Genomic DNA, 16,848 nt, shown 5'->3' on the forward strand with positions numbered 1-16,848 from the left:
CCTCTAAGTATAACAGTAATACTAAAGAGAAAGGAACAGAAACTAATTATTATAAAGTTATACCGAGTGCGATTCTGTACTTTCATTCAGATTGAATGGAATCCATATCTTGTCCTCAAAGCTAGCCAAGAATTGTCATAATTGAAACACGTTAAATGTGTTCTATTTTTTTAAATTGGAAAATAAAAATAATTGAGACTCGTTTTATCTGTTTTATTATTTTAAAACTGGTAATTTTATACGAATAACGTGATTATCTATATCACGTCTCGATACTGATGTACGTGTACCCTAATACAGAGACCGCCGATCGTAACGGATAGCAAGTGTTTTGAAAGTTTGAAGACACGTGATCCTTGGAAAAATGATGAAAATCAATTTCATGTGGGTACAGCGTTTTTCTCATGTCGGAATTTGATGGTGAGTTAACGGTTACGTAAATTTATCTGTCAAATACAACTATAAATCTTTTAAGCCTGTTCATTTTACAGGCAAAACTGCCGACACAGTCATTAGAGCCGTGAAACCCTTCAATTTGGAAGGCCGTATGATTTTGAAACTCCTACCTTGGCCGATGCCTCTGAAACACAGACACAGCTACATGACATGAGAAAGAATTTAAAAAATAATAATTTAGAAGCTGTAGTTTAAAGTTGTTTTTGAAAATGTGGAATTTATTTATTCATTCATTCAAAACACAATTTAAATAACAAAATTATACAATTAAAAATAAATTATATAATATTTACGGGAATTTTTTTTCCCTGAACAACTTTAGGTGGGCTAGAATATATGGACTATGGACATTAGAATATATGGACTATGGACATTATAGAAGAGATTTTTACTTGTTCTAACTTAACTCCATGTAAACTAACATTTGTGTATATATTTTATTCTTGTATAGTTATACCTTACCCCTAAGGTTTTATTTAACAAATTTAGGACAAAGATGTTGAGTCTCAGTCCTACACACTCCTTTCCTAAACTTAATGTTAGCATGGGTCCTATTTATTCCACCACACACCCGTCCCAATTCAAAGTTTAAACTTGTTTTAACTCAGTAATTTGGATTATAGATCGTCGATTACCTCATAGCTCTTGCTTGTCCCAATTACTTGGTCAACTAAAGCTCCAGTTTTATGAGGGTAAGTTTCTTCCACAAATTTTATCTCTTAGTCAATTTGAAGCACAGTTTATAACCCTATGTAAGTTGTTGTACTATTGTTTCTGGAATGTGTTAGGGTCACAACTACCTCCTATGTTTACCATCTCTGGTAGGGTTTACGACCTTATTGATCGAGGATTGGTTATAATTGAATGACTACTATTTAGGTGACAAGCCTCAATACCCATTTTGCTATTGCACTTTACAGGTTTCCTTCCGGCCAATATGGATGAGGGTTTTCTCTTGTGCTCAGGATCCTTGAATTCTTCCCTGCAACCATACCCTTCAAGGTACTTTGGCCACATAATTTCATAATATCAAATATGCTACAACTTAACACTTCCACGTTAAAATTGTTTCATGTAAAAGTCTTGATCAGGGTTTTATAATTCAGTGCATTTTCTTTATTTTATTTTTCTCCTTCTAATGTTTCCCTATTAGGCCATCAAGACTAAACACACAAAAGAATATTAAAAGAAACCACGGTCCCAATTCATGGTACAACTTCGAGTAACACGAGCATACTTAAAATCAAAAAAAAAAAAAAACATAAAATTTATATCACCAATCTTACAGCAATACTTCTTCAACGTGCCTCGCTCGTGACTTCCCTCAAATCTCTTCTTGGGGTTCGCATCCCTTTTTATTTTGCAAATTATTGATTAAGGTGTCTCATGGTTACATGGGTTACCCTTTGCATCTTTCGTGCTGCATATCATGTTCTTAACCTATTGATTTTGCAGCCATATGTTCATTTTAATCAACCATTTGACGAAACTTCATTTGTGTCTATAAAATTTACTTAAAGTTCTTTAAAATGCTTATCTAGGGTAACACTGAAAGGTGTTACATTGAACTTTCTATGTTAACACATGACAAGATAATAGGCATAGGTAATGCTTGTGTCGATGTGCTAACAATATTCTCTTTACCACGACTTTAATTTTTTCTTAAATTTATATGATACATTTCCTTAGTTATTTTATTCAAATATCTACCTATTTCTAATCACATTAGGACAATAGACTTCTCAAAGTATTTACTATAAATATTTATTGTCTTGTGTATCTTGTCATGCATAAATACATATTTCCTATGTTACTCCAATTTATGTTATTTTCCCTAAACTTTAAAGGAAAAGCATTACACCAGCAACAAACAGGTTAAGAGTTTTCCCTTATAGCGTACAATTGTATCATTTGGCCTCAATTTATATATATAATTTTTTTTCTACCGCTAAATTGTTCATGGAATCTAGCCTACAGATATTCTTGTTTATCTTGTTGGACCAACTGAGATCAAATCTTTAGATATCATAATTACAATTAACACCCTTTTCAATCAATCAAAATTTTATTTCAATATTGATTTTGATCAGACTTAACTTTTTAAATTATGAGATATTTATAAAATAAACTAATTAGTGAATCATTCGATGATTTTGTATTACGAGTTTGTAACTCACAATAATCTTGAGGTCCAATTATGAGATATTTATAAAATAAACTAATTAGTGAATCATTCGATGATTTTGTATTACGAGTTTGTAACTCACAATAATCTTGAGGTCCCTGGGTCCATCAAGTACATCAAATTCAAAAGCGATCTAGATTTCGTTTCTATATTTTGGAGGAGGGCATTCCATTTCCTACCTAGTAGATTTCCATATTCTTGAAAATGACTCAAGATTTCCATATTCTTGAAAATGACTCTAATCTTGCTCGCTTTATACTTACTAAATTTGGTGCAAAACTGATATCTTTTTTAGTATCAACAACATCATTCTAAATTTCTTCTATGTTTATTTAGTGCCCTACAGTAACTTAGATATTATTATCATGCCACTTTCAACTTAAAATCTCAAATATGCAGCTCACTTCACTATTCATAAACTAGCCTCCTTTCCATCACAAGTTATTATGATAATTTATCACAACTTACCTTCATTTCGTTGGCTTTTAAACAAGAAAAGAATCGTGGTTACTTGACTTTTGCAAACATCCATACTAATGGTTTGTGTCTTTTATTCCATTGTTGTAACGAGTGTTTTTGTGGCTCCCTTGATGACGAGAATTTTCAGTGAGAATGTTTATTAAATCCCTTACCAATTTATTTTCATTGGTCATGAAATCCAACTTATTTGTACCAACCAACTATTATTGTATTAGATTTATTTATACCCGAGTTACATTGTTCACATATAGATTTTTGTATTTTACTGTCACCATTGTAAATGTCTAATATATCATTTTCTAATGATTAATTTGGTGCAAAGGATTATGATCATTCATATCAATCACCCAATACAACTTCAATTAACTCATATTTATGCATATTTCTTTTGTAATCATGAGTGTTCTATATTCTTATTCAACTTTGACAAAATTTATCACTAAGTATGCCAAGGCAGCTTCGAGTATACCAATATACCATATATTTGCCTTTATGTACCACAAGGTTCTCCATCCCCTTTATTCCCTTTTCTAATTTTATATATACTTTATTCTCTGTATATTCTCTATTTTTTTTAAACATACAATGCCCTTATTGTTGTGAGTGTTTCACCATGTTTCTATAACATCTTTCTTTTTTTTACTTTCTTCCTTAATTAGGTAAGTTTACTCTATTGTTAGGATTCAAATGTTTTTTTTAATACCAAATATTTCCTTCGTTCACTCTTTTAGCTGGATTCTTGGTCAACATCTAGTATATGTGCAGGGAGGTAGTTAATACCAATCAAGTGATTATTACTTTCTGACTATATTTGGTGTAACAATTAAGTATTACTTAATTTGGCACCACTAGTATATTTTATCCCTTTTATACCTACCTCCTTACTCAACAATCTATACTAGATGTTTAATTGAAGACATCTTTATGATTATTGATCTTATAAATTATGTATTGAAATATAATTTTTGTGTAAATTAACAAAAGGGTCCTGAAACTAGAAATAGGTACTCATCATGCAGATAATCCTAAACATTTCACGGTGATCTCATATGTAACACCCCTCCTACATTCTTAAGCATACCTATTTGGTGTTCTATAATTGTTTAACAATATAGAAGTGATACTATACTTTATTCACACATGTATATGTCTCTTGATTTGTTTACGCATATACTTCCTCATCATTACAAATCATAAAATTATTATCCAACAGTTACATCATATGATTTACTAATTAACATGTTTTATTAAATAAATCTTCCAAACCACTGTTTGTTCTCCTAGGCACCCACGTAATAGTTCTTGTAAGTAAGGGTACTTCAATAATAATTTCATTAGTATATATTATAACTTAATTTGCATAATTATATCAATTTAATCATGGCAAGGTTCTTTCATTTCTACTTGCCTTCACTCTATAACATAAAAAACATTATTTGTTTCCTCATATAGTAACTTTATTTTTAATACGTTATTTTAGTTTTAATCAAGCTCATGAGCCATCCTATTGTAACCTGTGGCTCTGATACCACTTGTAACATCTTCTAGATTTTTTTTTCTTTTTTCCTAAATAACTTTGTCTTGGCTAGAATATATACACATTATAAAAGATTTTTTTTACTTATTCTATCTTAACTCCTTGTAACATAACATCTATGTAGATATTCCTATTGTAACTTGTGGCTCTGATACCACTTGTAACATCCTCTAGATTTGTTTTTCTTTTTTCCTAAACAACTTTGCCTTGGCTAGAATATATACACATTATATAAGATTGTTTTACTTATTCTGTCTTAACTCCTTGTGACATAACATTTATATAGATATTTTATTCTTGTATGGTTATACCTTCCGCCATAAGGATTTATTTAAAAAACTTAGGACAAAGATATTAAGTGTCAATCTAACACCCTCCTTGCCTAAACTTAATTTAGCATGGGCCCTATTTATGGTACCATTGGTTACATTATGGTAATAAGCACATTAAGGGAAGGTTCAATACAAATTAGATCTTGAGTATAGTTCAGTGACATACTATAATGGTTCTTGACTATGGTTATAAAAACTTCTGGATACATATGACCCTCTGATTAAATGATTTACACCTATCCCAATTCAATGTTTCTATAGATTCACACTTGTAAAACAATCAACAACTCAAAATGGAATATTATTGAAATTCACCCTATTCCACATCTATGGCCCTAGATGTTTAGGGTTTGTTTGGATGGTGACAATTAGAGAGGGTTGGTTATGGGAATAACCTCCCTCTCCCAACAACACTCAACCAACTCATTTGGACCTTTGTATTTTTATGTGCATCTCTGTAAATTGAAGGAAACAAAGCATTTCACGTGTCAGAAATTACCCTTTATGGTGTTTACCTATTGTCTGGAATGTTATGGTTTGAGACTCTTTATTTGATTTTTCTGGAATGTTATGGTTTGAGGCTCTTTATTTGATTTTTAACATGGTAATTTGGATTATAAACTCATGATTACCTCAGCTCTTTCTTGTTCTAGTCACTTGGTCAACTAAAGCTCCATTTTTATGACAGTAAGCTTCTTCTACAAATTTTATCTCTATTTTGGTCAATTTGAAACATAGTTTATATCCCTAGCTAAGTTGTTGTATTATTATTTCTAGCAAGTCTTAGAATCACTACCACCTCCAATGTTTATCCTCTCTGGTAGGTTCACAACCTTATTGATCAAGAATTAGCTACAATTGACTGACTAACATTTCAATAAAAACCCTTAATACCCAATTTGGCTATTGCATTTTATAGATTCCATTCCTACCAATATGGACGAGGGTTTTATGTTGTCCTTCGGATGCTTGAATCCTTCCATGTGGCCATACCCTTTCAAGTATTGGTAAGCAACCCTTTAGGGTATTCTCTTTATAGTTAGAAATTTGACTTGATGGTCAACAATCTTAATCGAAGAGGACGTATAGGTAAACCCAATTGACATTTTTCTTTCTTTTATAGAGTTTGGTTACAGGAGATGGTCATCCATTGCGATTTTTCTTAGGTAACAACATTATCCTTCGCTAGTTTAGACATTTCGCTTTGAACTATTTAATTATTCATTTTGAAAAGGTTAATTTTTTTTTGTTTTACAGGTGAGGCTTTCCTCTCAGCTACAGAAGGTGGTTTTAGCTATAATCTTTGCAAATTGTCCAGGCTATAATTTCGAAATCCTTATTTTCTCCAGGTGCTTGCGAGGCTAGTTTTCACCCTTCAAATTAGGGTTTTTGGTGTTATGAATAATTTAAAAATTGAACCTTGAATAGACTTGATTGTTATGGCCACCCAACCTTATTATGTTATGAAAAGATTGTTACAGTAAATTGTGGCCTCTAGCCATAAATGTTTTTCCTCTTATGGATTCTTATTGTGACTGTATATATGTTCTTTTAAAGAAAAAATCTTTCTGTAAACGAGGATCGTGTTGGTGCTTCTACAACGGTATTTTATAATTTAAATTCTTTATTATTACAAGGTTATTGTTCTATTGTCTGTGTTGTCTATAATTACTCCTTGTTCTTATAGTTAGATTCTTTACATTACGACCATTACATATGGTGTTATAAATTTAATTATTGTGATATTAAGGCAAACTAGGGATTGAATATTATTTTTCATCTCATTTTTGCAACCTCTAGATACGGTTTGTGTTTTATTTTGAGTGTACTTTTCATTCTGCAAATAAGCTTCACGACCTATTGTCTAAATCAAGAGTTTATATGATTTCCTTTCAATGTTAACACTAGCTGACCTGGAACCCTAGAAGTAAAATAGTTATTAAATCTATTTTTTAATTTAGGAATCTTATAATATGGCAGTGATATGCTTAAAATGATATGTTAATAATTAATGTAATATAATTTATTTACAACATATTTAATGTTAATACATATTTTATCTACTAATATTATGATGGTATACTAAGACCTAATTATTAAAGTAGTATAATGTAGAAAGGATATATATTGATATAGGAAATTTTATAATATTAAAAATTCAATTTTGTCCACATGGTTTGTGATAGATCGTGATTGGGTGCTCTATTAAGGCACTTATTGATGTGAAGTCACTGGTTCAATTCTCCGCCTCGATCAAGTTGATATATTGGACATGATGAAGATGTAGTTTTTCCAAACTGACAAAAAAATATTAAAAATTCAATTTTTTATTTTTATAATGTAACCATAATTAATGCAATTTATTATTTTATATTATATATAAGATATATTATATAATATATAATATATGAAAAAATGTGTTATAGGTAAAGTAATAAATTTATAGTATTATATAGAATAATATATTTAATTAATAATAAATTAGGAGTTTCAAGGGAAGGTTGGGAAGAAATTGATTTAGATGTTAAAGTGGGGATCCAATTCTTATATATAATTATTACTGTAATATATATTGGTATTGATATGTTGCTTACAAAGTACATTTATAGAATTTAATTTTTAAGTATTTAGTATCTATGTCTTTTTATCTCTTTTAATTTTTCATACAAATCTGGAATTTGTGGGTGGGGTATAACCTTGGGACCTTCCCTAATTATTCGAGTATTTATTTTTTCTAAACCCAGGATTGTTCTTCTAGGTTGCTAGTGATCCAGATTTAAATAGGAACGCAACAAATTACAGATATAACCATAAATACACATATGCAGTAGAAATAACACTTCATTTCATTAATATCAAATACTGAAATATGATTACAAACATAATGGAAATAGGGCTAGCTCGGCCGATGGTAGCTTATCTTTGAGAATAGATGTGCTAGCTACATGCCTCTGAATTGTGTTACAATGAGGATCAAAGCCATATTTATTATTGAGAAACAATGGAAAACCCTAAACATCCAAAAACCTAACCCTAGGAGATGAAGTGCCAAACTATGGGCCCTATTTGGGTAAATTGGTACATCAACTTCCCAGGGTCATAACTTTGGGATGCGATCTTCATTTAACGTGCACAATACCTCGTTAGAAAGATCTATCCGAGGGCTACAACTTTTGTATGACCAACATCAATATATGACCAGTTTTGGTCCTGGCTTTCCCAAAAAAATGTCTTTTAGGGCCTCAAAACAGCTCTGGAAGTTTAGGACCCGAAAAACTGCCAAAAATAGTAAATTGTGCTACAAATAAGGAAACTAAAAAACTGAAAGAAACAATCGTGTGGTTCAAAGTAGAAAGGGTAGGTGGCCACCAATATCCACCTAGAACATTCCTTCCCCCTTAGGAAGCAATGGTCCCCATTGCGTCGAGTTCCTCCATGAGATGAGGAAACTTCTCTTGAACTTGGTCCATGTGAGCCACCTGCCCTGGTGAAGGAGTTGGCCTACTTTAACAACTCAATATAGTTGTATCCTTTGTTGTCAGGTATTATTTATTTGTGTGTCCATGATCCTATTGGTTGTGGCTTGTTCCATGCAATATGGATTTAACTCTGTAGGCATGAGCTGTTCTGTAATGTCTGATGTGTCTAGCAATGGTGGTAAGTATGGTCAAAGGCGACCCAAATGCCTAAAAGTGTCTCATTGTGATATGCCACTGGATGCCCTTGTTGAGTAAGCACTGCCCCAATAACATAGTCAGAGGCATCTGTCTCGATCTCAAATGGATGTTTCAAGTCTGGTAATGTGAGCACTGGTGCAGAGCAAAGGCGATGTTTCAACTCTACGAATGCATTCTATTGAGATTTAGACCAAAATAATTTGGCTTTCGCTGCTCCCTTAGTGACTTGACTCAAGGGCCAAGTGATATGAGAGAATCCCAACACGAACCTATGGTAGAAATTGGCAAGATCCAGAAAGCTGCGGAGCTCTGTCTGGGTGGTTGGGGCTGGCCAATCCTGAATGACTTGGATCTTGGTTGGATCCACATGCACACCTTGTTCATCAATAATGTATCCTAGAGACTAAACCTAGGTCATGCCAAAAGTGCATTTCTCCAAATTGGCACACAACTTGTGTTGCAGCAGTGCTTGGAGAACCTTGCGGATGTGTTGGAGGTGCTCTTCCCAACTCTGGCTGAAGATTAGGATATCATGAAGGTTGCAGGAGCATTCGTCAGCCCGAAAGGCATAACCAACCATTTGAAAAGGCCCTCCTTGGCTTGAAGGCAATCTTCCACACATCAGAGGGTTCGATTGGTACCTCGTGATATCCGGACCTCAAGTCGATCTTGCTGAAATATTTTCCCCCCTTGAGTTGGTTCAGGAGGTCATCAATCCGTGGGAATGGGTACCTATTCAAGACAATGATCTTTTTCAGTGCCCGATAGTCAATACAGTCTCTCCAATTCCCATCCTTCTTCTATACCAACACGATCGAGCTTACACAGAGTGATGAACTCAGCCGAATGTGACCTTCCTGTAGCAGCTCCTGAATCTGCCCCTTGATTTCGTCGTTCTCGAGAATGGAGCGTCGATATATTGGTCCATTGGGCAACAACACACCTAGGGTAAGGTCAATGGAATGCTTGACCTGACAGTGTAAAGGCACCCCTACGGGGGAGGTGAATATTTCCTCGTACTCCTCCATGAGCTTATCCATCTATTGTTTTCGTGCAGAGGGGCCCTATCTGGAGATCGTGGCCACCGTTTTCTTCTTTCCTTGAGGGCGTATCATAAGGAAAAAAAAATTCTTGGTTTTGGAAATGAGCTTACTACATTTTTTTGCAGAAACCAAAGAGATGGTGGTGGGTGGTGCTACCTCTGATATCCTATACAACCTATTTCCCAAAGTAACAATAATAGAGCGAGGCCTTGACACATACACAACATGTCACTTCACAATTATGGTTGACCTAATAATACATCACAGGCATCAAGGGGAATGATGTCACATAATACCCATCTGTGGAGGGCTTGATGTTGTATGGAAGGTGACACTACTAACTCACGTGAAGATCCCGTCCTTAGTGAAGCCACCTAATGGTGTACGGTTATAGGTGTGTTGTGGTCGGTAAGCCCAATGGCTTCATAACCTCTGCCAAAATGAGGTTCTTTTGGCTCTCTTTGTTGATAATGAACTATACCGGGGAACCCTTTACCCACATCTAGGAGTGGAAGAGGTGCTCCTCCTCCTCTGGATTTTCGAGTTCCTCCTTCTGGATCTTCGTGGTGGCAATGGTGGCGTTGGGTTCTGCATTGACAATATGCTTCCCTTTTTCATTCCCCTTGTCAGGTTCTGACTCAGAGGTAGAACATGCATCTTATTCCAAAGCCTTCATCTCAACCACCAGTGACTGCTTAGCCCGACACTCACTTGTGTTGTGAGTGGAGCTCTTATGGAACTCACACCACTTTCCTGTTTCCTTCTTTGGCTTCGTGGTGTTTTTCTTTGCTTGTGGATTTGGCGGGTTGTCTGGGGCCGCTTCACCTTTGCTTTGTCCTTTGTTCTGTGGTCCAGGGGCACCTTTCCCTTGCTTCAGATTCGTAAATCCAAAGTATCAGTTCTTCTATTTAAACTTATGCTCAATCTTGACAGCGTATCAGTACACTCTGCCGAGTGAGGAGATGTCGAGGAACTCCATCCCATCTTGGATGTACCTATGTAGGCAGTCGTGGTACTTAAGTACCAAATGTTTCTCAGAATCCTTGATACTCAACTTCCTGCGAAAGGTATGAAAAACATTGGTAAAATCCAACACATCTTGGTCCCTTCCCTGCCACAGCATTGTCTACTTTATGTATTTATCCTCATAGCTCCCGACAGGGTAGTACTTCTCCTTGATGGCATCTCGACACGAATTCTAAGAGGATGTAGATAAAAAGAGTAAGGTCGGACTTTCATCCTTCTGCTCATAGTAGGTTTCCCATGAATCCTTGACATGAGGGGCGGATTTGCGATGAGAAAAAGTAATATTTTCTCAGTTGGAAAAATTATGAAAAAAAATATCCTTCTAACAGAGTTAACCATTTATCTACGGCGTCTGCATCTATTTGGCCCTCAAATATGGAAATGTCAAAGTTTACTTGTACCTTAAAAGGAGTGGAGCCTCCAGAGTGGCTGTTGGATGTGGATGTGCCGTTGTTGGGCAACCGTTGAAGGATTTGGGCAAAGTTATCCATCATAGCATTCCTTTGTTTCTCGAGGGCCTCCTCAGGTAATATTTTGTTACGATCTCCTACCCCCTCATCTTTCTTTTCTTCCCCCATGGGCGGTCGTCAGGGTTTGCGAGGCTAATTTTGCAAAGGTTCAACCAAATCGAGCACTAACTCCTTATATCCCAACTTCGTTGGGGATATGCAAACAAAAATAGAGAAGAAGCAAACCGCTCTGATACCACTGATACAGATTTAAATAGGAACGCAACAAATTATAAATATAACCATAAATACAAAGATGCGGTAGAAATAACACTTCATTTCATTAATATCAATTACTAAAATATGTTTACAAAGAGAATGGAAATAAGACTAGCTCGGGTGATGGTAGCTTATCTTTGAGAAAATGTGTGGTGGTTGCATGCCTCTGAGTTGTTTTACAATGAGGCTCAAAGGCCTATTTATTATTGAGAAACAATGAAAAACCCTAAACATCCAAAAACCTAACCCTAGGAGATGAAGCGCCAAACTATGGGCCCTGTCTGGGTAAATTGGTACATCAACTTCTCGGGGTCGTAAGTTTGGTGTATGATCTTTGTTTGATGAACACAATACCCCGTTACAAATACATATTCGAGGACTACGACTTTTGAATGATCAAAATCGATCTTAGCCCATGTTGGGCATTCATCCGGTTTTCCCATAAAATATCATTTAGGGCCTCAAAATGGCTCCGGAAGTTCATGACCTGAAAAACTACCAAAAAGAGTAAATTGTTCTACAAATAAGGAAACTGAAAAACTGAAAGAAACAATGGTGGGGGTCCAAGTGGAAAAGGCGACTGGCCACCAATATCCACCTAGATCAGCTAGATAGCCAGATAGGCGGCCCAGCAACTAACCTGGTTCTAAGATTTTTGATTCCTATGAAATATCAATTAGTTCTTGTATTAATTCAACATAGTTCCCATTTGCTTAAAAATAGATACGTCATGATATACCATTATACAGACAAAAAAACATTACCGGATACAAAGAAAACAACATACTACAGACAACAGATTTAAAATACTTATCTTTTCTTTAACTCTCTGAACCAACCACAAAGTCACTAAGACTGAGAGTGCTCCACCCAACCAATGAGTATGGTATCTAATACCAGAAATCCCCTGAAGCCAACGTCCACTTTTAGAACAATTATCTAACTAACAACCTTAAGAGCTCTTTTCCAAGACTCTATCTAGTCCCTACCAGGTCTTAGTCTGAAAATTCAATTGAGCACCAGGATACAGTTTGGGATTCCACTGGCCAACCAACTGAAGAATCCATCTCTTGGCAACATCTTGCCTCCCTCAACACGTCTTGCCTGAGGTTCAAAAACTTATAACTTAATTATCCTCTCTTGGACCCCCTCTGTCACGCCCCTACACCTGTGGTAGTCTTCCAACCGCTTATAGCGAGGTGCGGCACCACCAAACGCTTTCTTTTCACCAATACTCACCTTCGTGGACTACGCCTAATTCACTTGTCCTTACTTAGTTTGTTTTTCGCAACCAAGTAAAATGCAATTATCCTTTATACTTAATGAAGCCCATACTCATTCATTATCATCATGCAATTAACCAAGAACATCAACAATTGCAACAAGTATAAAGGGGAGGGGCAACTCCCGAACAAGTCTGCCCAACAATATATTATATCAGTTTTTCAATAATACAATCATCAAGTATACTTGGCAAAACTCCAAGTCTATACTTAGAATATTTTACAACTGAGGCATAGAACTGCCTTTACAACACTTGTGCCAATCTTACACGGTAGGAGGGTGCTCACCCGAGACACCTAGAACTCCTCCTTAAGTCCTGCACATCTCTGCACGTTCTTCATCCAACACTCGGCTCACCGTACCAACCATCGACCAAGAAGTAACTCTGCGCAATCCTCAAACCATGCGCATGAGCTATGCGCATTTACCAACTAAAACTGCGCACCTTTTACCCTCTTGTCTTGTGCGTACTCCAAGTGCGAAGTTGGATTGTCAAAATGACTCCAACGCATGTTTATATATACACATGTTTCAACGTTTTTACAGGCGGTCCCTTATGTGGGTGGTAGCCCCTGGCCGACCTCCAAACTAACACATAAGCGCCCAAATACATGCTCTTTGTGTCGGCCATGCCTTAACGCATGCCTCTCCCAAGTCGCATATAAAATACCAACACTTAGTCGCATTTCTGTTCAAGTGTCGTTCGTCGTCGCATATGACTCCACGGTATCGTCGCAACCAACTCGCTGAAACGTCGCATTTTGTCCGCCCTCCGTCGCACTTCCGTCGTTCGGCGCGCCCGCGCGCCCGCGTGCCGACCTCGCCCGGCGCCCGTCGCACCGCGGTTTCGAAGACCTTACACCCTCCAACCAAGTACCAAGTTCACAATGTTGCCTCGAGTTTTCTTCCCTCTCACCCTCTTGGCTCCTTTTTATCAAATCTGTAGAGAGAAAAATAACTCATCTTATTATTATCGGTAAATGAGAAACTCATTTCAGCACTTTTCCCTATAAATTTGTAAATGATCAGAATTAATATTATTTATAAAAGATCAAATTATTTATTAACCATTCATACCAAGCATTCTGCGTGGCCCATAATCTGCCAAATCATTTCATTAAAGGTTTACATTTTATAAGCAAATTCTCGCTTAAAAAAATATATATTTATTACAAAAGTTATGTAAAATAACAGGTTGAAACAAATAATAATAATTGAATCACGTTATATCTATAGTGTGTTTTTTTTAATATTTAAAATTTAGTTATTTTATCATGAGCATTTTTTTCGCTTGAAAATAAAACATCACATATCACTTGTATGGTAAGTGAAAGATAATGCGTGTGAAGCTAAAGTACGCATACTATGTATACGCACCATTGATCATAAAGAATCGCCAATCGCAAATGATTCGTGTTTTCAGTGTCGTTCATCCATTGAAAAACGATGAAGAATATTTTCTGATAACCAGAATATTTGTGATGGATTTTCACGTGATGCCTGAACGCCCGAGTGTCCTTGTCCACATTAAAAAGCATTTTTATTGGGTGAAACTAATAATTTCGTATGTGGGAATACAACGTTGGAATTTGACATTCCCTCCAACAACACGTTAAAACTTTTCAGCCTACTTTAATTAATAGACTTTTTGGTTTTGGGTTATTTTCCGTATGATTTGATAAATTAAATTTTAGCTTGTTTTAAATCTTTTTATATCCTAAATAATTCGTATTAATTTATTCTAAATATGAATTTAATATGAACAAAGGATCTAATTTTTCACATGTAAAATATTTTTATAAATTAATATTATTTAAATATATATATATATATATATATATATATATTTTTATTTTGATGAACATAAACAAAATTTCAATTTTAAGAAAATTACATATTGAAAGGTGGAAAGCGCTAACCAGCCATATATTGGGTATTTAATGCCGAAATATATGCGCGCAAGTTAACGCGATAACACGGGAGCGGGCAAATTCGGCATTAAATAATATTTGCCCACTCCCGTGTTATCGGGCTAACTTGCGCGCATATATTTCGACATTAAATACCCAATATATGGCTGGTTAGCTCTTTCCTAATAAACCTCATTCATTTTAATAAAAAATGAAATTTAATTTCAAATATATAAAATTATATTATTTATTAAAAATAAAAATAAAAATTTAACTATTAACAAAATTATATTAATATTTTTATCAATCTTTTATTCATACCACCCAAACAATTTTTTTTGATATTCATTAAACCATTATATTACTTTATTATACCGCTATCCAGAGATTTCTCCAATTTCTGATTTCTGTCGTTTTCCATGAAATATATATATATTTATATTTTCAGTTTAATATATATATATATAAAATTTAATTTAATTTAATTTAATTGATTTCTCCAATTTCTGTCGTTTTCCATGAATATATATATATATATATATATATATATATTTATATTTTCAGTTTAATATATATATATATATATATAAATTTAATTTAATTTAATTTAATTTAATTGATGAATAAGGTGAAATGAAAATGTTTTATTTTTTTTAATGAAAATGTTTTTTTTTTAAATATCAAGTAGAAAGAAGAAAATGTTAGTTAACCAATAGGAATTTGATTTTAGTTTGGTGTCCAATTTAATCTTTCATTTAAAAAAAAATTATATTTCTCTGCTAATTTTTTTTAATGGAAATCGTTAATTTAATAAATGAGGTGAAAAACGAAATATTGATTTTGATAAATATAAATGAACTTAATAAATGAGGTAAAAAACTGAATATTGATTTTGATAAATATAAATGAATTTTGATTTGTATGTTAATGTGATATTTAATTATTGCAAATAATTTTTAATTAAAAAGAAAAATTGAATAGAGGAGATTGTTTGGGTTTAATGAATTTTTTTTGGTAGGTAAGTACTCACAGGGGATTTGAATCAGTGACAGTACACCCATTCACCGTTAATCTAAAGCCCCATGGGCAAGGCTTATTAAACTTTGATTTGCATTCACCGTCAATCTAAAACCCCATGGGCAAGGTTTATTGAACTTTGATTTGCACGTTAATGTGATATTTTATTATTTTAGATTATTTTTAATTAAAAGGAACAAATTGCATAGAGGAGATTTTATGTATTGAAATACAAATTTTAATTTTAATTTTTAAATGAAAATTAAATTAATTATTAAAAACTAATCTAACAAGTACAAGGAAAAATGAAATGATTTTATTATTATTATTATTAATGATATTTGTTATTTGCGTAATTTGATTTGAACTTTTATTTTTTATGGAGAATATTTGAAATTGGCTCATGTGAAATTATTTATCCAATATGTATATCATGAAGAAATGGGAAGAGGTTTCATTTTAGAGTTAATTAAAAAGATGTTTTATAATTTTTTTTCTATATTATCATATTAACTAATTATTGTAATATGTTGTTTTAATGGATTTTAGCTTTTTATATCATATTTCTTGTAATATACCATATTTCTAGTAAAAATTTTATTGTTAAAAATAAAATAATAGAGACAACTATATAAATTAAACAACTCATAAATGTGTATAAGCAGCATATTTATAGTAATAATTTTATAACTAATTATTGTAATAGGTTGATTTAATGGATTTTAGCTTTTTATATCATATTTCTTGTAATATACCATATTTCTAGTAATAATTTTGTTGTTAAAAATAAAATAACAAAAACAACTATATAAATTAAACAACTCATAAATGTGTATAAGCACCATATTTATAGTAATAATTTTATTGCTAAAAATAAAACAACAGACACAATTATATAAATTAAATAACTGATAAATGTGTATAAGCATCAAAACACACATCTCATAATACATCTCACATAACCAAGAATTTGCTTTTTTTTTTCAATAACAAAATTATAATAAGAATTATTATTATTTTTATTAATTATAAAAAGAATTAATATAAAAATTAAATGTATACCCATTTAAAAAACATGCAATAGATTCTTAAGAAAAAATTGAGTAAATATATATTTTTTAAATTAGTAAAGATAAAATTTACCACAATACACCATATTTATGTGGAAAAATG

The sequence above is a fragment of the Pinus tabuliformis genome, chromosome 5_1 (genome assembly GCF_031772625.1).
Source record: "Pinus tabuliformis cultivar Carrire ecotype Pingquan chromosome 5_1, CPIR1, whole genome shotgun sequence".
NCBI lineage: Eukaryota > Viridiplantae > Streptophyta > Pinopsida > Pinales > Pinaceae > Pinus > Pinus tabuliformis.